This window comes from Salmo salar, chromosome 06, assembly GCF_965601325.2.
Source record: "Salmo salar chromosome 06, fSalSal1, whole genome shotgun sequence".
Taxonomy (NCBI): domain Eukaryota; kingdom Metazoa; phylum Chordata; class Actinopteri; order Salmoniformes; family Salmonidae; genus Salmo; species Salmo salar.
Window position 1 is genome coordinate 42,695,139 of NC_138296.1, and position 21,472 is coordinate 42,716,610.

Below are 21,472 nucleotides of genomic sequence, written 5' to 3' on the forward strand. Positions count from 1 at the left end.
AAATGTAAGTCAATCACACTTCTGTGAAATCAAACTGTCCACTTAGGAAGCAACACTGATTGACAATACATTTCACATGCTGTTGTGCAAATGGAATAGACAACAGGTGGAAATTATAGGCAATTAGCAAGACACCCCCAATAAAGGAGTGGTTCTGCAGGTGGGGACCACAGACCACTTCTCAGTTCCTATGCTTCCTGGCTGATGTTTTGGTCACTTTTGAATGCTGGCGGTGCTTTCACTCTAGTGGTAGCATGAGACGGAGTCTACAACCCACACAAGTGGCTCAGGTTGTGCAGCTCATCCAGGATGGCACATCAATGCGGGCTGTGGCAAGAAGGTTTGCTGTGTCTGTCAGCGTAGTGTCCAGAGCATGGAGGCGCTACCAGGAGACAAGCCAGTACATCAGGAGACGTGGAGGAGGCCGTAGGAGGGCAACAACCCAGCAGCAGGACCGCTACCTCCGCCTTTGTGCAAGGAGGAGCAGGAGAAGCACTGCCAGAGCCCTGCAAAATGACCTCCAGCAGGCCACAAATGTGCATGTGTCTGCTCAAACGGTCAAAAACAGACTCCATGAGGGTGGTATGAGGGCCCGACGTCCACAGGTGGGGGTTGTGCTTACAGCCCAACACCATGCAGGACGATTGGCATTTGCCAGAGAACACCAAGATTGGCAAATTCGCCACTGGCGCCCTGTGCTCTTCACAGATGAAAGCAGGTTCACACTGAGCACGTGACAGACGTGACAGAGTCTGGAGACGCCGTGGAGAACGTTCTGCTGTCTGCAACATCCTCCAGCATGACCGGTTTGGCGGTGGGTCAGTCATGGTGTGGGGTGGCATTTCTTTGGGGGGCCGCACAGCCCTCCATGTGTTCGCCAGAGGTAGCCTGACTGCCATTAGGTACCGAGATGACATCCTCAGACACCTTGTGAGACCATATGCTGGTGCGGTTGGCCCTGGGTTCCTCCTAATGCAAGACAATGCTAGACCTCATGTGGCTGGAGTGTGTCAGCAGTTCCTGAAAGAGGAAGGCATTGATGCTATGGACTGGCCCGCCCGTTCCCCAGACCTGAATCCAATTGAGCACATCTGGGACATCATGTCTCGCTCCATCCACCAACGCCACGTTGCACCACAGACTGTCCAGGAGTTGGCGGGTGCTTTAGTCCAGGTCTGGGAGGAGATCCCTCAGGAGACCATCCGCCACCTCATCAGGAGCATGCCCAGGCATTGTAGGGAGGTCATACAGGCACGTGGAGGCCACACACACTACTGAGCCTCATTTTGACTTGTTTTAAGGACATTACATCAAAGTTGGATCAGCCTGTAGTGTGGTTTTCCACTTTCATTTTGAGTGTGACTCCAAATCCAGACCTCCAGGGGTTGATAAATTGGATTTCCATTGATTATTTTTGTGTGATTTTGTTGTTAGCACATTCAACTATGTAAAGAAAAAAGTATTTAATAAGATTATTTCTTTCATTCAGATCTAGGATGTGTTGTTTAAGTGTTCCCTTTATTTTTTTGAGCAGTATATATATATATATATATATATATATATATATATATATATATATATATATATATATATATATATATTTTTATACATCTCCCATTTGGCATGTTTCTTTTGATGCCGTTCATAGCAACACTGACAGATGTGTTGACTTGACAACTGCGTCTGAGTTTTGAACGACAACCCCCATTTTTTGTTCCATGTTGGCTGAAGACCTAGTTAGCCAGTAACTAGCTAACACCAGATACAGATGACAGGTGAAACATAAGTATCTTTGCCGTAGATAAATAGGGTAAACTCTTAATTATATTTGCTGACACCTTAGTCAAGCTATTTATACCACGCCCCTCTGCAAACACACCGATGTTGGTTACAAGCCGGTACTTATTTCCATTAGGTAAGAGAATATCATGTTACCATTGGTGTATTAAAATGAGAGTTAAGGTGATGTCACCTTGTCCCCTTAATAATGATTCAAAGTGTTTGACATGGGGGAGGGGACCGGTAACTTTATGATCAAACTTTGTCAATGTAGAAGCAACAGTCATTTTTCATACTTTGGTCATCATATTTTAATCTGGTTTCCTTCAAATATCATCCAATTTCATGAAAAACATGATTTTGACTGTTCATGACCTTTAAGCTCAGGCCCCCAGGTGTTCTATGTCTCCCACCAATCTGTTTTTGGCCACGCTGACATTTGTTTTTGGCCAAGCTGGATATCACACAGTGTCAGTGTTCTGTCCCTAAACACGCCATGTAACCTCACAGGTTCCTGGACGGATAAAAAAGTTTACGTGTAATTTGATGGACTTGAGTAGAGAAAAAGGAGGAGACAGTGAATCATTCTGCTTATATCCTCTTAATGAGAGTGCTGAGGCAGGGTTAGCTGTCACTCAGAACCCTGGTTCTCCCACGGCATAATTTGATTGAGGAACTCCACTCGGTTTCAGAAGGTTAATTGGTGGGGTAGAAAGCTGCGTTGGCAGAGCAAAGTAATTGACAAGAAGAGGAAATTAGTGCCGTTGTTCCTGTACACGCATAGTTAGCAGACGTGAACTTCATGCACTGATTTTACCTCACAGACAGCCCCTATATACAGTATGACACAACATGTACTGACAACAGCAGCAGGACGGTGCAGCAGGCAAACGGAACATGTCAATACAAACACTCAGGCTTTACAATATGTGCTCCGTCTAGCGTCACACTTAAAGGGATAGTTCACTTAAAATACAAAATGACACATTGGTTTTCTTACCCTGTAAGTAGTCTATGGACAAGGTATGACAGGAATCCATGCTTTGGTTTTATTTCCCTGGTACCATTTCTAAATGCTAACCTTTTAGCATTTTTGGCACAAATCCCATTCAAGTCATGGTACCGATATCATCATTTTTTTGCGCATCATGTCCAAATCACACGAAAGTATCGAAATTGATTGTGAAGCTTAACAAAGTCACATAGATTATTTGAATACATTGTGCGAAAAATGCTAATATCAGTACCATGACTTGAATGGGATTTGTGCCACAAATGCTAAAACGTTGGAAAGAATGCCAGGGAAACTAAACCAAAGCATGGGTTGCTGCCAAACCTTGTCCAAAGACTGCTTACAGCGTAAGGAAACCAATATGTAATTTCATAATTTGGGTGAACTATCCATGTAAGACTGTACAGTAGATCCCAGTTTAGCCTGCCATGTCTTGAGTCAGCAGCAGAAGAGGTGTCGGCATACATCCTCCTGCCTACCGGCAGCTGGTGGGCTCAAAGGCCAGAGAAGTGAGTGCTGAGTTGATGGTCTGGAAAATTGCAATAAAACCTGCAGGTATTATCCCAAGTTGTATCTTACTCTTACATGAACGGAATTAAATTAAACTGTAAGTGTTGGTTGTGCTCTCCTTGTTCTTATGACAAATACAGGCTGTCTACAACCTAATTGTTTTCTCATTGGATTCGTTCTACTGTTGTTGGTTTAGACAATTCTGACAATACCTCAATTGGTTTGTCGGTTTGTAATAGGCTTTAGTATAATTTAATTTTCTACAAGTTTACTCAATACAAGTCTGTGGCATATTGCACAATTATTGTTGGGACAAATCCATAACTTTTTAGTTTGTTTATGTTGCAAACCAATGAATGTTGTTAAAGGAAGGTTTTGTATATTAGATCTACAGTTTCAGACCATTATATTTTAGTTTTTTTGCTCATAGTACCAACTGAGCAAACTGTCCGAAGTGCTTTCATACCGCAGTTCCCAATAACTCCACCTTGGATATGACTTTAGCTCTAAAAGCTCTATCCATTAAGGCTACTGCTTCCATCAGTGCACACTGTAATTCTAAGCCATTCTCCATGGCTTATCATTTTTTTTTAAAGGGCCATCCAGAATGGAGTTTGTGCTTTGTAATGAGATTTTTTGCTCCCTGGAAAGGTGAGAATCGTACTAGGTCATCAGCCTGTGGAAGGACTCGATCCACTGAAGAACAATTGAGTGTGGTATTGGGAATTTACAAGAGATGCCAGAGCAGTAAGTCATTTAAAGTTTTACAAAGCATCACACTGTCAGGAATACCAAATAGCCTGTTGTAGAATAGAACATTTGTGTCAAATTCAAATTCTCGAGGTCTGGACTTACATAGTTGACCTCAACCCTTGGCCCTTAAGCTCTTAATTAGCCCAATCATTCACTATTTAAGCAAATGTTCTACCTTGAAAATGACCAAATACACTACACTTAAGCTAGATTTATGACGGAGGTGGATGTATGAAATGCTAATATATGTGGCTAATTGGCTATTTAGAGTAATTAGCTGGGGGGAGATGGAAACAGGCATGCAAAAGGGTATGCACAGTTTCACCCTCATTTGGGTGGGGCAAGTGGAGCTGTTTTCAGCAACTTAAAAAGTGCTTTCCCAGTAGATATGCATTTGAAATAGATTCCGCACAAATGGTCAACATTTACATATATTACATCCTGATGAAAGGATAACTGTTGCTCTTTAGGATTCCCCCTGTGGGAAAGAGTTGTGTAAGGCTGCGTTTACACAGGCAGCACAATTCTGATCTTTTTCTACTAATTGGTCTTTTGAACAATGAGATCAGCTCTTTGCCAACAATTGGACAAAATATCAGTATTGGGCTGCCTGTGTAAACGCAGCCTTACTTCCTTCTTCCAGCACTTCATACAGATGCAAGATCTTAATTTGATCACCCAGTTGCAGGAGAACGTTCCTGCAATGCAGGAGAACGTTCCTGCAATGCAGAAAATGTAAAACGTGTAGTGTATTTCAGGTTTAAAAAGGCTTCTGAAGATTGTAATTGCCACTTTGAAATTTCAGACTTGATTTTCCCTTACGAAAAATGTATCAACCCCTACAAAAATATAGATTAATTATAATCCACATAATAATCCACATTTCCTGTTGCTGCAGGATTATGTTCCTGCTGTAGAAAACTGACTCAAATTAAGATCCTACGTCTTTATGCATTGGTTGACCATTTTCCCTTGCTGCTGTCCATCATGCTGAAGTTGTTAGTTGGTTTGTAGTGCACTGTCCATACATAGTACAAGCGTGTCATTCCACCACAACCACCATCCCCCAACACCACCACAGGATATACCGTATGTGACAACACTGAAAAACAATCTAGCAAAACATTAAGAAAACTGGTATAGTTCTTGCTACATGTCCTTTTCTGCCCCTGCTGTAGAAGGTCAGGAGTACTGCATTTCAAGTGGTTTCAAAGAATGTCTGAAGAGCACGTTGAGAGCACGAACCTGGAAATTGTGTGCATCTCCACATACACAACTTAATCATTACTTATTTCCTTTATTCGTTTTCGTCACGTTTTTGATCACTGCGGTGACATTCATTCTTTTCCATTGAGATAAATACCATTGTGAAAGCTTTTCCTGGATGAATTTATATGAGGCGACTCCAATTGTCATGGGGAAAGAAAAGGGCTTTGTCTGAAAAACAATTCAAATCACAGAGCTGCGGCACAATACCCCTCACTTATCAGGGAAGTAAAGTTAGATATAAACTCATTAGTGTGCAGTGCCTTGCAGCTGTCTGTGCTCCTGTACGAGGCCCTTTTTCTGAAGAGGCTTGGCATGTCCACAAAGTATGCCATTGATGCCACAAAGGAAGCAAGCACATTTCCAAACAAACAGGATTGGGGGCTAGGGAGAACATTCCAGGCAATTCCAGGCAATATTCCTTTTAGTAATTAATGCATGACTTTAATATCCTTGGATATAGCTGAAGCATGCATCCACCTCCTCCCTTTGTCTCCAAAGCAATTCAGTACCTCAGTGAGCACAATGTTTTTCTTCCCCAAGATAAGCAGTTCCATTTCAGCTCAATTGATTCTCCACTTCTATTTGCCCATCTTTACCTTTTTCATTCTTTCCCAGCAAGAAGCGCATGCATTTTCAATGACATCAAATAAAGGGCAGTCATTGGGAGGGATGAGGACGGTCTCAGGGGACTGAGGCACCGGCACCATCCGAAAGAGAAAGACGGAGCAAGATATAAAGACGAACAGCAGAGACGGGGGGGTGAGGCCTTGGACACATAGACATGAGAGGGAGATAACATGACTATATATAGCAGTACAGACATGACCAGATTAAACTGAGAATCCAGTCTCGCTGTGTCCTTCTGACCAATACAGGCTGTCTAATACAATTTGCAAATGTGTGTTTTCCTCCGAGAGAGCAAGAGAGAGGGAGAGACAGAGACAGAGAGAGAGATACAGAAAGAGAGAGAGACAGTGAGAGACATTGAAAGAGAGATAGTGAGAAAGAGAGACAGAGAGACAGAGAGACTGTGGGAGACAGAGAGAGAGAGATAGGATACAGTATGACAGCTTTACATACAGTATACCTCATTGGGAGACAGTTGCACTTGTTACTGTATCTGTTTCATCCACAAGGCTTATGGGAGATTCTGTCATGTCTTTGCCTTGAAGCCCTGGCTCGCCGCTGCGGAGGAGAGAACCCCAGAGGCTCGGCATATGAGAGTAGAAGCCGGTCTCGCAATCACAGACTTGAATTCAGTGCATTGAAAGACTTCCCTTCAAGGTAACATGAGCTCTCAGCTTCCGAAGCACCCTTGTCTGCCCCCTCCTATCAAACAGTAATGCTAGTTGGCCTCACAGTTACGCTGTGTTATGTCAGTTGTCATATGGTAAACATTGGGTCTATGTATTGCCCCAATATGTTAATTGTAGGAACTTTGAAGGCAACTACTTACAACAAAGATCAAATAGCATCTACACTCTTGAGTTAAACATCAATTGAAAAAAGTATTTCCTCAACGCTGACTGCTTATGGAGAATTCAGTATCTCTCTCATAAAATCCATCAATAACATATTCAATGCAGAAAGTGTAGCTATGTAAGTGTATGAAAGTGCCCTGAGCAAGCAGAACAGTGGGAATTTACAACAACTTAATGTATGACCATTGAATCAGGGTGTCATTAGTTGTTCATAGGGGATGACAAGAAAATCCATCATTACCCTGTATGCAGCAGGGCCCCAATGGGAACAAGTAGACTGGGGAATGGCTGCCTGGGCTGCCTGGGTGTCCACTGGGAGAGGAGCTTGGCTCTGATGCCCTGGGTGTTCTGGCCTACTGCCCTCAGGGCTACACTACCACTGGACCATAGAGATTGCTGCCAATGGGGATTGCTGCCAATGGAGATTGCTGCCAATGGGGAAAGAGACCAGGGCTGCAAATAGACCTATAGGCTCTTATGAGGACGAACATGCTATGCTGCCCTAACTGCCTTAAACTCATTTTTAGTATGTGACACGTTTTACAAGCATTTCACTACACCAGCAATAACATCTGCTAAACACATGTATGTGACAAATAACAACGTTTGATTTGATTTAGGTGAAACTAATGCATACACATGGATTCCAATGTTGGTTGTTCTTTTCCCACCATCTCCAATGTCATGATTGTGTGTAGAGACGGACCAAGGCGCAGCATGCTCCACATCTTTTATTTAAAGAAACTCATAAAACAAAAGGAAACAAACAACAAACCGTGACGACAGAGATGCTACATGCACTTACTCAAAATAAGATTCCACAAAACACAGTGGGGAAATGGCTGCCTAAATATGATCCCCAATCAGAGACAACGATAAACGGCTGCCTCTGATTGGGAACCATACCAGGCCAACATAGAAATAAAACAACCTAGATTACCCACCCTAGTCACACCCCGACCTAACCAACATAGAGAATAAAAAGCTCTCTATGGTCAGGGCGTGACAGTACCCCCCCCCCAAAGGTGCGGACTCTGGCCGCAAAACCTGACTCTATAAGGGAGGGTCCGGGTGGGCATCTAGCATCGGTGGTGGCTCCGGTGCGGGGCGAAGTACCCACTCCGCTCTTGGATCCGCCCCCATCGGTGGCGGCTCTGGTGCGGGACTTTGGCCCTGCCCAGACCACGGGTCCGGCCTTGGAGCCGGGTAGAATGCCGTGCCCGGATTGGGCCTCGGCGCAGAGGAAGGCTCCGGCCATGGAGCTGAGTTGGCCGCCGTGCCTGGACTGGGCACTGGCGCAGAGGAAGGCTCTGGCCTTGGAGCGGGACTGGACACCATGCGTAGACTTGGCACCGGCGCAGAGGAAGGCTCCGGCCATGGAGCTGGACTGGGCATTGGCGCAGAGGAGGGCTCCGGCCTGTGGACCGTTGCAGGAGGCTCCGGACTGTGGACCCTCTCAGGAGGCTCCGGACTGTGGACCGCCTCTGGAGGCTCCGGACTGTGGACCGCCTCTGGAGGCTCCGGACTGTGGACCGCCTCTGGAGGCTCCGGACTGTGGACCGCCTCTGGAGGCTCCGGACTGTGGACCGCCTCTGGAGGCTCCGGACTATGGACCGTCGCCGGAAGCTCTGGACTGGGAACCGTCACCGGAAGCTCTGGACTGGGAACCGTCGCCGGAAGCTCTGGACTGGGAACCGTCGCCAGAAGCTCTGGACTGGAAACCGTCGCCGGAAGCTCTGGACTGGGAACCGTCGCCGGAAGCTCTGGACTGGGAACCGTCGCCGGAAGCTCTGGACTGGGAACCGTCGCCGGAAGCTCTGGACTGGGAACCGTCGCCGGAGGCTCTGGACTGGGAAGGCGCACTGGAGGCCTAATGCGTGGGGCCGGTACAGGTGGCACCGAACTGGTGACACGCACCTCAGGACGAGTGCGGGGAGATGGCAGAGGACGTACTGGACTGTGAAGATGCACTGGAGGCCTGTTGCGTGGAGCTGGCACAGGGCGTACCGGGCTGTGGAGGCGCACTGGATGTCTGGAGCGCAGAGCTGGCACAATGTGTCCTGGACAGATGATAACCTTCGCACGGCAAGTGTGGGGGTTTGGCACAGGACGTACTGGGCTGTGGAGGCGCACTGGAGGTCTGGAGCGTAGAGCTGGTACAACGTGTCCTGGACAGATGACAACCTTCGCAGGGCAAGTGCGGGGGGCTGGCACTGGACGCACTGGGCTGTGGAGGCGCACTGGAGACACGGTCCATAGAACCAGCACACATTGTACCGGAACAATGACAGGCTCCTCAAAGCGAATGCGGAGAGCTGCCACAGGACGTACTGGGCTATGGAGGCGCACTGGAGACCTGGTGCGTGGAGCCGGCACAGATGGTACCGGACAGATGACACGCTCCTCAGGACGAATACAGGGAGCTGACACAGGTGGCATCGGACGGCTAACACGCTCATCAGGGCGAATGTCTTGCCTCCCCAGCCAAACCAACAGCTCTTCCGCTTCACTCTCTTCACATTTCGCCAATCACTCCTCGAAGGTCTCTATTTCACCCCTCCGTTCACTCTCTCTCAATCTATCCATCACTTCCTCCATGGTCTCTAACTCACCCCTCAGCGTCGCCGACCACCCCGTGTTCCCCCCCAAAACATTTTTTGGAAGGGCTGCTTCTTGGGCCTATGTTGTGGCCGCGAGCCCCGATGTCGTCGATTCTCCTCCTTCGCTGCTTCCGCCTGCTTCCATGGCAGGCTTTTGTCTCCTGCCATTATTTTGTCCCAAGTCCAGGATGTCCTCCACTCCTGGCTTTCCTCCCAGGCCCAGGATCCCTGCTCCTCCTGGGCACGCTGCTTGGTCCGTGGGTGGTGGGATCTTCTGTCACGATTGTGTGTAGAGACGGACCAAGGCGCAGCGTGCTCTGAGTTCCACATCTTTTATTTAAAGAAACGAATAAAACAAAAGGAAACAAACAACAAACCGTGACGACAGAGATGCTACATGCACTTACTCAAAATAAGATTCCACAAAACACAGTGGGGAAATGGCCGCCTAAATATGATCCCCAATCAGAGACAACGATAAACTGCTGCCTCTGATTTGGAACCATACCAGGCCAACATAGAAATAAAACAACCTAGATTACCCACCCTAGTCACACCCCGACCTAACCAACATAGAGAATAAAAATCTCTCTATGGTCAGAGCGTGACATCCAAGCTCTTTTTATTAGTTAGCACTGCAGTATTTGTTGGTTAAGCATATAGGTACCAGGGTGGCATTAAAGCACTCGGAGACACTAAACCTGAATGTATGATGAGAGGTTTGTTTATGCAAAAGGTAGTTTACTAAATCACTAACATTCATATGCAACAGCGGGTTACTCTAACGAGGCAAACTAGCAGGGTTGTAATTTATGCTGTGGACCGCAGTAGCGGTGGTGGAATTAATGAGGAGCCCACTGGAGTGAGTCACAGCGGACAAACAAACCCCTCTATGCATTATTAATGATAGAAAGTCTTTTCAGGTTTAACTTCAACTTCCATGTAACACCTAAAGGGGTCCTGAAACAACACCATGCTAAGAGAGAGCTGAGAACGGGTCAGAACGGCTCTCAGACACTGCCAGCCAGTATTTACGATAAAGGTCAGAGAAAAAGGGGACAATGATAAGAGACAATTTTCTCTTTAAAAAGTTTCGCCTCGCCAGATATTTCCCAGAGCCATACTTTTCATATTCATTTCATGGAACATTTGGTTTGGGTTTCCAAACGGGAACCTTCTTTCTTTCAGAGGGTTTAAAAAGTGATTATATTTGAATGCCCCTTGGTAAATGCACTTTTGTGGTAGGTGGTTTTGTAGTGGTAGCCTTTGGCATTTCCTTGCAGAGCGTTCCACATAGTGTATGGAGGTGCACAGTGTACTTCCTTGTTCAGTGTCTAGGTTAGCAGGTGACAGAGCGACTCCACCCACTTTACCATGCCCATGATATAGTGGGAAAGAGGTATGCTAAACTAAATGTCACTTAAATACTTTGGACAGATGCCATCCATGTACTCAAAAAAGGCAGTCTTAATGTGCTTTTGATTAAAATCTGGGCCACATGCATTTTTTCAGCCAACGGGCACAGTCCTTTTCAGTGCGAACAAAATCCTCTAGTTTCAATGGACAGACATTAAAAGAGTGCTCCACATAAAGTGTGGTCATCAGTGGAGACTGGTGGGAGGAGCTATAGGAGGACGGGCTCATTGTAATGCCTGGAATTGAATCAATGGAACGGATTCCACATGTTTCATGTGTTTAATACAGTTCCACTACTGTATATAGATAGCCTCGCTACTGTTATTTTCACTGTCTTTTTACTGTTGTTTTTATTTCTTTACTTATCTATTGTTCACCTAATACGTACTGTTGGTTAGGGCCTGTAAGTAAGCATTTCACTGTAAGGTCTACACCTGTTGTATTCGGCGCACGTGACAAATAAACTTTGATTTGATTTGATTTATTCCATTCCAGTCTTTACAATGAGCCCATCCTCCTATAGCTCCTCCTACCAGCCTCCTCTGGTGACCATGTCATACAGCAGTGGAACACAGTGATGTGAGTGGGCCGGCACGGCCCCAGCCTTATAGAAACCTGTCAAACCCAAACATCCACCTAACATTTTATGTTGAGCAGCTCACAGCATATTACTGCCTCAAGACATCCCCAAGCTCAATGGAAACCAAGTAAATTATTGTAACACTGCTTCGAAGTCCCCCACAAAATGCATACCCAAAATGGAGGATCTTTGGTATGTATGGGGACAGATTGTGTATGGGAATGGTGAGGGTGCAGAAATATGAGAATGGGAGACAACCCAGTTTGCTACTGTGCTGTATTACAGTGTGCTTCCTTATTTAGTATTCAAATGTATCGGGTTTACGATTCACACATAACACAGGCACGAGTAGACAAAGCTGGGCTTTAGATTTGTGTGTAATCTCTCCCTCAGGGCTCATACAAATCCAAGCAAAACAAACAGTCCCTCAGTAGGTTACTTCAGCACTGCTCCCTCCGATCCAATGGTACACATTTACTGTCAGAACTCATCCATAGCCACAGTATGCTTTCCCCCCATACAAGACAGCTCTACGAATGGCTCCACTCTTTTGTTTTAGTTGGGCTTAAACATCTCAATTAAAATGGAAAATGCATATTACATATTACACTGCTGTAACTGAGCTTGAAGTGATTTGAATGAAAGGTGCTAAGCGTATAATGAATCATTGCACGGATATAACAAATGTTCTTTTCAAGGTAGAACATATTGAGAAGATGAAAACACTGGAACGTTTCCACTGACTGATGACTGTGTCAGTAATACATAGCGATGAATCTTAGCCTCAACAACCCTGTTTCTGTCCCAATCAGCACTTATGTGCAAACACGCTGACCAGTGTAGTCCTGAATAGGTTTATGTTGAACAATGGACATACTTCCTCTATTATCAGTGATTCCCATTAGAATCAAGCCAGCATCATGTACACTGTGCGGTAAGAGGATACTAAACAATGGAAATTGTATTCATATTGTCCTTTAGTTTATGGAATGTGGACAGTTTTGTTTTTGAATATGAACAGTTCCGTATTGTGCCCTAGAGATCATGGTATGGCTGTTAGTTATTTTGACTTCCTGAAAACATATGCTCACTTCCTCATTTATGATAGCAATGCTAGATGGCAACACACCATTTGTTTAGGCCTAATTGGAGTGTGGTGGGCAGACCACACGAAAGGTCAACAGACTGCTGGAATGACCTTAGGTCCACGGTTCCAATTTGAAGTGTATTCCCTCTGCAATAAACTGTCACAATTATCCTGTTGTAGCAACATGATTATCTGCCCCTGAACAAGGCAGTTAACCCACTGTTCCTTGGCCACCATTGAAAATAAGATTTTGTTCTTAACTGACTTGCCTAGTTAAATAAAGGTTAAATTAAAAAAATGTAAAGACCCATGTCCTCTACCACCTAGGGACCCCTTTCTTCTCACCCTCTGTGGCCTCCCACAAGGCAACACATCCACTTCCTGGCCTGTGTCAGCAGCTGCATCAGAGGGCTAAGAGAGGCTAGTGATGAGGGTGCACACCACATACCTCTGGGTTTAAAGTATTCAACTGCTGTCCTCTATGATTAACCTATCCATCACTTGAGTTTCCAGCCCACTTTCATGGTCAGTCACTCCCACACCATTCACAATGACTTATTGGCTGTAATAACAAAGTCCCCGGATCTAGAAGAGTTGAATATTTGATGTTACTTAAGGGAAGTCCACAAGTACCATTTCTCGAACAGTGACTTGCATTTCTAATATATTGTATTCGATTGGATTAAAATTTGATTTGCTTTCTTAAAAAAAAAACGTTATCTACAGTAGGAATCCTTCCAGGTCTTAATATGTATAATATGGAAAAGAAATTACTTCTCATAAACATAATTTTCATAATTGAAACAGCTCTCATTGGCTTTGTTAAATTATGAATATACACAAATCCCTCTCTGTCTTTGCCGGTTAGAGGTTGGTTGTCTTCTTGATTCTCATTGTTCTTAGAAATATTCAAGTGTGACAGCAGTAAGCATGGCAGATGAGGTACCGGGTGTTGTTCTGTACAGTAGCCTACACATCTCTGTGAGGTTTAAACAAATATCTCCCTCAGAGATGTCTGGGCTGCTTTAAGTGGACCGGAGAAGAGAACATGTAATTAATCGCTTTGAGCTGAGACCCCTGCCTTGGTGGTGAGTGTTCCTCCTGTGGCTATGTTTGCCATCATATTGAATTTTAACAATGAACAATGAATAACTGACTGAGTCCAATCTGATTTGAAAGCTAGTTAAGTGGCTCAGGTTTGGATAAAAAAGCAATACTAGGTGCCACTGACAATGAAGTATACTGTAGGCGTTGGGTCAGCAAGATGTATTGACTTCTGTCAGTCGTTGCTAGGAGTGGTGGTAGGAGTCAGGCGCAGAGAGCAGAGGTGAGGAACTGTGTGTTTATTCAATAAAAACACAACACGATCGACGCCAACACAACGGGCGTGAAAAATGCAAAGTGCCCAAACAACAGGTGCACAGCATGCATGAAAATAGAACAGTAGTAGATCGCCAGCACATCCAAATACAAAACAAAACCTGACGCTAAATAATCCCGCACAACACTGGGCGGGCTAACCCGGCTTAAATAACCAAAATCAAAAGACAAATGAGGAACAGGTGCAACCAATAAGACAAACCAAACGAAAAAGAAAAAAGGATCAGCGGCGGCTAGTAGGTCGGCGACGACGACCGCCGAGCGCCGCCCGAGCAGGCAGGGGAGCCACCTTCGGTGGGATTCGTGACAACTACACATTAGTGAATGCAGATGAAGTGTTTCCCCTCTCACTCTGAAATGTCTGGCATGCAGTAAATCATTTTCATTCCTCCATAGGCATTTTGTAGCCTCAGTTCTTATTCTCAAAAAGCAGAACAAATACTTTTATATTTGGCATGCAGTCATAACATAGAAATCAATATCGTAATTGGCACGTGCAGTAGCCTATCCCATAATTTTTTATTTTCAGCACAATGAAATCCATTAAGAAATGGAAAAATAATCATCATTTAGTATGGTGGGAATATCAAAGTTATAAGGTAGTTCTTTGAATGGAAATAGTGTATGCAATTCATAGTCCAAACACAAAAGTATTGTTCCAGGAAGACAAAGTGTCTCAGTGTTCCTCGCTGGCCACTGCTGCTGATTATGACCACGGCTGTGCTGGTTGACCGTGGTCCAAGTTAATACCTAAGACTATTACGAGAATGACTCATATACTTAAACATTTGACTTTCCTTCCTATCAGCACCTCCCATGCTGAGGTCACCTGCTGTTTATGATTAATAATTCATTAATACCTCTCCATAAAACCAGGATCTGTAGGCTACACACCCAGTTCCAAGGTGTTCTCATGTAGCTATCAACTTTATTCGGAAACCTTGGGCTGTTTGGACTGTCTGTGTGCTGTGTCTTTTTTGTTGCTGATAAAATTGATTGGGTCAAATGATTTAACCAGACCCAATGGAACACTGCAATTTCCCGGGGGAGCTATCTGACAAGGTTAAATTGACAATGAACAGTTTGCTATTTTTGGTTCACGGTTTGTATCCTCAGTAGTTACCGTAAGATGTTTAAGAGATACATCCATGGCAATGAAAGACATTAATGTTCTATTTCTGTTGTCAAATTAAAACATCTAGAAGGTTCTCGAGAAGACAGTTTCAAAGGAACATTTCAGTATGGTGCAGTGTAATTAATTCATTTAATGCTGCATCTAAACATTAGTTGGACTCAGTTGTGTTTGACAGTCCCCAGGTTAATGATGTGATAATAGGGACCCTGCTTTCCCCAACCTGTCAAGTGGTAATTGGCCAAAGGTTTCCTTTAATAGCAATATGCCACAGGGAACGCAAAGAACCTCTGAAATTGTGGACAAAATAATTGGATGGCAATGAAAGAGGAAGCATACACATTCATCCTATTTTGCCTTTAAAATGATATTTACTATTTCTACTTAATGTGCAAAACAAAAATGTGTCTTGATTACTTGGATCCATACTGTTATTTTTCACTGTCTTTTTACTGTTATTTTTATTTCTTTACTTACCTATTGTTCACCTAATACGTTTTTTTGCATTCTGAATATTTCTGGCCAAAAGATATATACTTTTTACATTTAGTGGTGTAAATGTGATTATATTCAAATTGCAAACCTCACATTCAAGCAGTTATTGATTCCCCTAACATGTGCCTGCTTCTCTTTTCTTCACAGGGAGTTCCTCTGAGCCCATGAATGCGACCCAGCAAGAAAGACAGAGGAAGACACAATAGGATGAGACCGATCAACGATGTTATCCCTGGGGAAATAAGCACAAGACAATCTGAGGTGGTGAAATACTGAATCTCAGCGAACCATCTCTAGAACTTCACTCCAGGCTAAAGTCATTGGATGGATGCTGGTCTAAATGCACACGCCCAACATCTTTTTGTAAATGGCTGGAACATTGGGACCGAATTATCCTTCCCTGGACAGAAGGCCAATATATTGATTGTCCTCACGGAGGAGAACACTTGAAAGTCCAGCTAGATTACAAAGAGTTCAGTTCAGCATCTTTAGAAACCACAGTGGTGTTCCCGTCTTAGAGCTTTTGGGCCCTGCCCATGACATCAAGAGGAGCACCAATGGCCTGCGGTGGAGCTATGGTAATGAGTGCCTTTTTCTGGTCTTTAGCCATAGTATATTTGACCCATATAGGCAGAGTCAATGGGGACTGCTGGCTCATCGAAGGCGAGAAGGGTTTTGTGTGGCTGGCCATCTGCAGCCAAAACCAGCCTCCATACGAGGCAATCCCCACGCATATCAACAGCACCATTGTGGACCTTCGGCTCAATGAAAACAAGATCAAAAGTATCCATTTCTCTGCCCTCAGCCGCTTTGCCAACCTGACCTACCTAAACCTGACCAAGAATGAGATCAACTACATAGATGATGGGGCCTTTTCTGCCCAGTTCAACTTACAGGTCCTTCAGTTAGGCTTCAACAAACTCCGTAACCTTACTGAGGGCATCCTCAGGGGTTTGGGCAAGCTGCAGTACCTCTACCTCCAGGCTAACCTGATTGAGACTGTGACACCCAATGCCTTTTTGGAGTGCTATAGCCTGGAAAACATCGACCTCTCCATGAACCGTATCCAGCAGCTAGATGGGACCACGTTTACCAGCCTGACTAAACTGACTACCTGTGAGCTTTACACCAACCCTTTCAACTGTTCCTGTGAACTACTTGGCTTTGTGAAGTGGCTCTCTGCATTCCCCAACAGGACAAATGAACGGATGGTCTGTGACTCCCCATCAGGTGTCTCTGGCTACAGTCTGCTCAGCCAGAACCCTAACAACCCGACTTTTCGGAATGCCCTCCATATGCTCTCCACTGTGTGTACAGATGACTATGTGACGCCGTACATACCTGTGCCTCCTGAGACCACCACACTCCCACCAGACTACACTCCCTGTGGGCTGGAGGACTGTCCCTCCGGAACTGAGCCAGATGAGAGTATGAGTATCAACCCAACGGTGATTCATGTGGATGTAAAACCCAGTATGAAGCTGAAGCAAGTCTCTAAAACAAGTGCCACCATCACTGTTCAGATCCCCCATCCCTTCAAGAAGATGTACAGCCTGGTTCTCTACAATAACAGCTTTTTCACTGATATTCAAAACCTCAAAATTCAGAATGAGGACATTGAACTTAAAAACCTGAAACCCCATACTGAATACACGTACTGTGTCGCTTCTATAAAGAATAATCTTAGATTCAATCATACTTGTCTGGCAGTCTCCACAGGACCCTGGAATGGGAAAGAGAGATCACAAAACCATGCAACAGCTACCCACTACATTATGACCATCCTAGGTTGTCTCTTTAGTATGGTGATTGTCCTAGGGGTGGTCTACTATTGCTTGCGTAAAAAACGTCAGCAAGATGAAAAGCACAAAAAGGCAGGCAGCCTAAAGAAAAGTATAATTGAACTAAAATATGGACAAGAGCTCGAAGGGGGAACCATTTCCAGGATGTCACAGAAGCAAATGATGGGTGGGGAGAGTATGTCCCGCATGCCATACCTACCATCTGGTAGTGAAATGGAGCAGTACAAACTGCAGGAGATAAGAGATGACACGCCTAAAATGGCCAAGGGAAGTTACATAGAGGTGCGAGGAACCGGGGACCACCATGAACGCAGAGAGTGTGAGATGTCCATGCCTGGGATGTCCATGCCTGGGAACAGCCAAGGGTCAGTGGCCGAGATTTCAACCATTGCAAAAGAGGTGGATAAGGTCAATCAGATCATTAACAACTGTATTGATGCTCTGAAGTCAGAATCCACATCTTTTCAAGGGGGGAAATCAGGAGCTGTGTCCACCCAGGAGCCCCAGCTGGTCCTAATATCAGAGCAGCCGCAGAGCAAGTCTAGCTTCCTGTCCCCGGTGTATAAGGACAGCTACCACCACTCGTTACAGAGGCACCACACCTCGGATGTCCCGCCAAAGCGGCCCAGCACTGCCACTGGAGGTCCAATGCGGAGCCCAAGGCCTTACCGCTCAGAGTCCAAGTACATAGAGAAGACCTCACCAGCGGGTGAGACCATCCTCACTGTAACGCCAGCCGCTGCCATCCTTAGGGCAGAGGCGGAGAAGATCAGGCAGTACAATGAGCACAGGCACTCCTATCCCGACAGCCACCAGCTGCAGATCGAGGAGCTGGAAGGGCCCGGAAGCCACAAGCCTTCCATCCTGGAGCCCCTAACTCGGCCACGTCCCAGAGATATGGCGTACTCTCCGCTCTCACCTCAGTACCATAACCTCAGCTACTCCTCCAGTCCTGAGTACTACTGCAAACCACATCACACTATCTGGGAGCGCTTCAAACTCCGCGGCAAACGGCACAAAGACGAGGACGAATACATGGCTGCAGGGCATGCGCTACGTAAAAAAGTGCAGTTTGCCAAGGATGAGGACCTGCATGACATTTTAGACTACTGGAAAGGTGTATCTGCTCAACAGAAATCTTAATCTCTCCAAGTATTTTCTACTGGACCACAACTTTCAGAAATGACACAGAAACCTTATATGTGAAACTCACTATTGATTGGATGGATACTTCCATATTGCGATCAACTACTTAAACATATATATAGCAACATATTTTGACTGTGAGTAAAATAGGAAAAGAACCTTGGAAATGACCACCTTGGAAATGACCATCTTAAATTTGTCACATTATGTATGGAATTTATGGGAATTTATCTAACGTTTCAAGAAGAAAACATATTGCAAATTAAGAATATACATATTATATGTTGCAATGGATTATAGGTATTTGGGTATCGCATGGCCAAGTCCTGTGACAGTGGATTTGCTGTTGTGTACTTTGAGAAAATACTGTAACAAATATTGAAAAACATGTCTACTGAAACCTCAATATTTTTCTTCAAGAACTACTGAACAATCATACGAAAAAGAACATTTTTTTCTCCCCACATATATTTAATTCTACAATGGAACTATGTACTGATACAGTTTCTATATCTGCAATGTTTGCTGTTAATAAGATTTAAAAAAGTATGTTTGATTCAGGTTTAGCCCATGGATTTCAAAGACAGCTCATTATTTGTTTTCTAATGATTTCCGTGCCCTAACTGATAAACATTACACTGGTCAGATAATTGGTATTATCTTAGCCAGACCACTTAACTTTCCCTTCCCCTATTTACAGCACTTTCACATAATACATTTTAGAGGCCACTAAACAAACTGCACAATATTAAAAGGCTGGAATTTTCTAAGTGTAATATTCCACATAGACAGTTCATTGTATTATTCTGATGCTGATGGTCTGTCTTAGGCATCAGCATCGTGAGCCATTAGTCATATCTTTAGAACCAAAGTAGAAAAAGCTGAAGTGTTTACAACATTTTCTTTCTGCATGGTCTAAGAAAGTGTTTCCCAACTCTGGTCCTCAAGTACCCCCAACAGCACACATTTTAGTTGTAGCCCAGCACAAAAACCCCTGATTCAACTTGTCAAGGGCTTGATGATTAGTTGATAAGTAGAATCAGGTGTGGTTGTCCGGGGCTACAACAAAAATATATACAGTTGGGGGTTGGGAAACACTGGTCTTAGATATGTGTGAACATAGTAAATCAGGTTCCATATGCATTTCATTTGAATTTGTTCTACTGTGTTTCAAAGAGCCAAAACATTTTAAGAGTTACTTTTGTTGAAAGGGTAATTGACCGTTCACCTTTATATTACCAATATTTTCCACAGGCAACTTTAGTTTCCCACCTGTTGTTTAGGCAGAATGCTGAGAATGCAGTTCACATTCTTTACTGGAATATCTGTCCTATAGCCCGATGGATGAATGTACAATATAGATGATGAAATCTGTATATGGCAGCTTTTTAATTTTATTTCTGAGCGATTTTTTTATTTATTTGCTATTTACAACCATAATCTCGAGTTTCCTTTGACTCTACTTGTTTTTTCAATTCATATATTTCCCATAACTTATCATATTTTATATTTGTCTCAGCCAACAAAGTAAAAAACAGCGAAGTTGTTGGTTTCACTGAAGGCTCTTGTTGAAGGATATTTTCCTATACTGTGTGGCTGTTATGACACTTTTGTAAATTAGAAGTCACCTATCAGAGGTATATCCACATGCCTGGGTTAACTATTAAATAATATCCCATGAATGCCTGAACTTAACTTCTGCCGCTGGATTTGTATATTATCTATACACTATTTTTGAGTGGATACAAGAGGTAACTTGGCTGTCTGAGTCCTTATTTCAACCGCCTTAAATTTCTGGGATATGTGTGCGACTGTAATTTTCTTTGTTTTTCTTTCAGTGTTGATATTGTTGACAAGTCCTTATTTGATGTAATTTTTCTAAATGCATTTCAATAGATTCCAAGAGCTGTCAGATTTATAGATAAATTAGCAAGTAAGCTACATGTTTTTATACTGCATATTGTAGCACTTCTGTGTCTCATTAAAGTTAGAATTGTCGGGAAACCGGTGGAAAAAACAGTGAAAAGCTGTTGTTTAAGTACACCAGAAACAAACAAGAGCACAATAAAGTGTTTTTATTTCATTTCTTAATACTATGTTACCTGCTTTCAGACAAAGTACTGTGAAATAAAGGGAAGGGTGCACCCATCAGTATCTTCATTATGTTCTTTTGTTACTTTTGAATTCTGAACAAGGTATGTATGAATCCTGAATGTATGGAATCCTGAATGTATGAATCCTGAATGTATGGAATCCTGAACGTATGAGAAAACTTGCTTATTTGTATCACACACATCATAATCGTGTTTTTATGATAGTTCAGCGGTTCTACCAAACTATGAAATGTTCATAATATTCTGTAGTCCAGGAATTTCAGCAACTGTACCATTCTTCATGTATAGCTAAATATTCAAATGTAATCTACCCTGTAATACAACACCTTTTCCATCGGAGTATTGGCAATGTTTCCAATGCTCTGCTGAACATTTCCAAGCAAGTGCTTATGAAGAAGTGACTGCATGCATTTATCTTGGGAGCTGAAGATATTTTTACATTCACAAAATGCTGAGGGCTCGATTCAATATGTAGTGCTGAAGATCTGCGCTGAAGTGCGATATACATTTCATTTAATGTTCCTGCGTTCACGGAGACTGCATTCACGGTAAACGCTACATGTCGTCTCAATCGGAAATTATCTTTACATTTCAATCGCACTACAGCGCTTATCTTCAGCTGCATGGATTGAATCGAGCCCTAGGACTGCCTATACTTTGAAAAACAAACATCAATTTGTCTTGTTTCCAATGGTTGTCAGATATCTTAACCTTAAAAGTGCCAACTGTGGAACATTGAATTTAAAAACCTGAAACCCCATACTGACTGCACATACTGTGTCGCTTCTATAAGCAATGCTCTTAGAGTCAATCACGCTTGTCTGACACAGGACCGTGAGTACACAGGACCGTGGAATGGGTAAGGAAACCAATATGCTTCCAAAACATTCAAAGCAAAAGCAGGTTGACATTTATT

The 21,472-nt window shown here is 43.8% G+C and overlaps 1 long non-coding RNA gene across 1 annotated transcript in view; it reads left to right on the top strand.

Annotated features, from left to right (window-relative positions):
- The window catches only part of LOC106607394 (protein ELFN1), a 90,041-nt gene extending 69,456 nt beyond the window's left edge, over positions 1 to 20,585 (top strand). Inside the window, exon 3 of the long non-coding RNA XR_001329190.3 lies at positions 15,642 to 20,585. This is a non-coding gene — a long non-coding RNA (protein ELFN1). The remainder of the gene's footprint in view (positions 1 to 15,641) is intronic.
- The last annotated feature ends 887 nt before the right edge of the window (positions 20,586 to 21,472 follow it).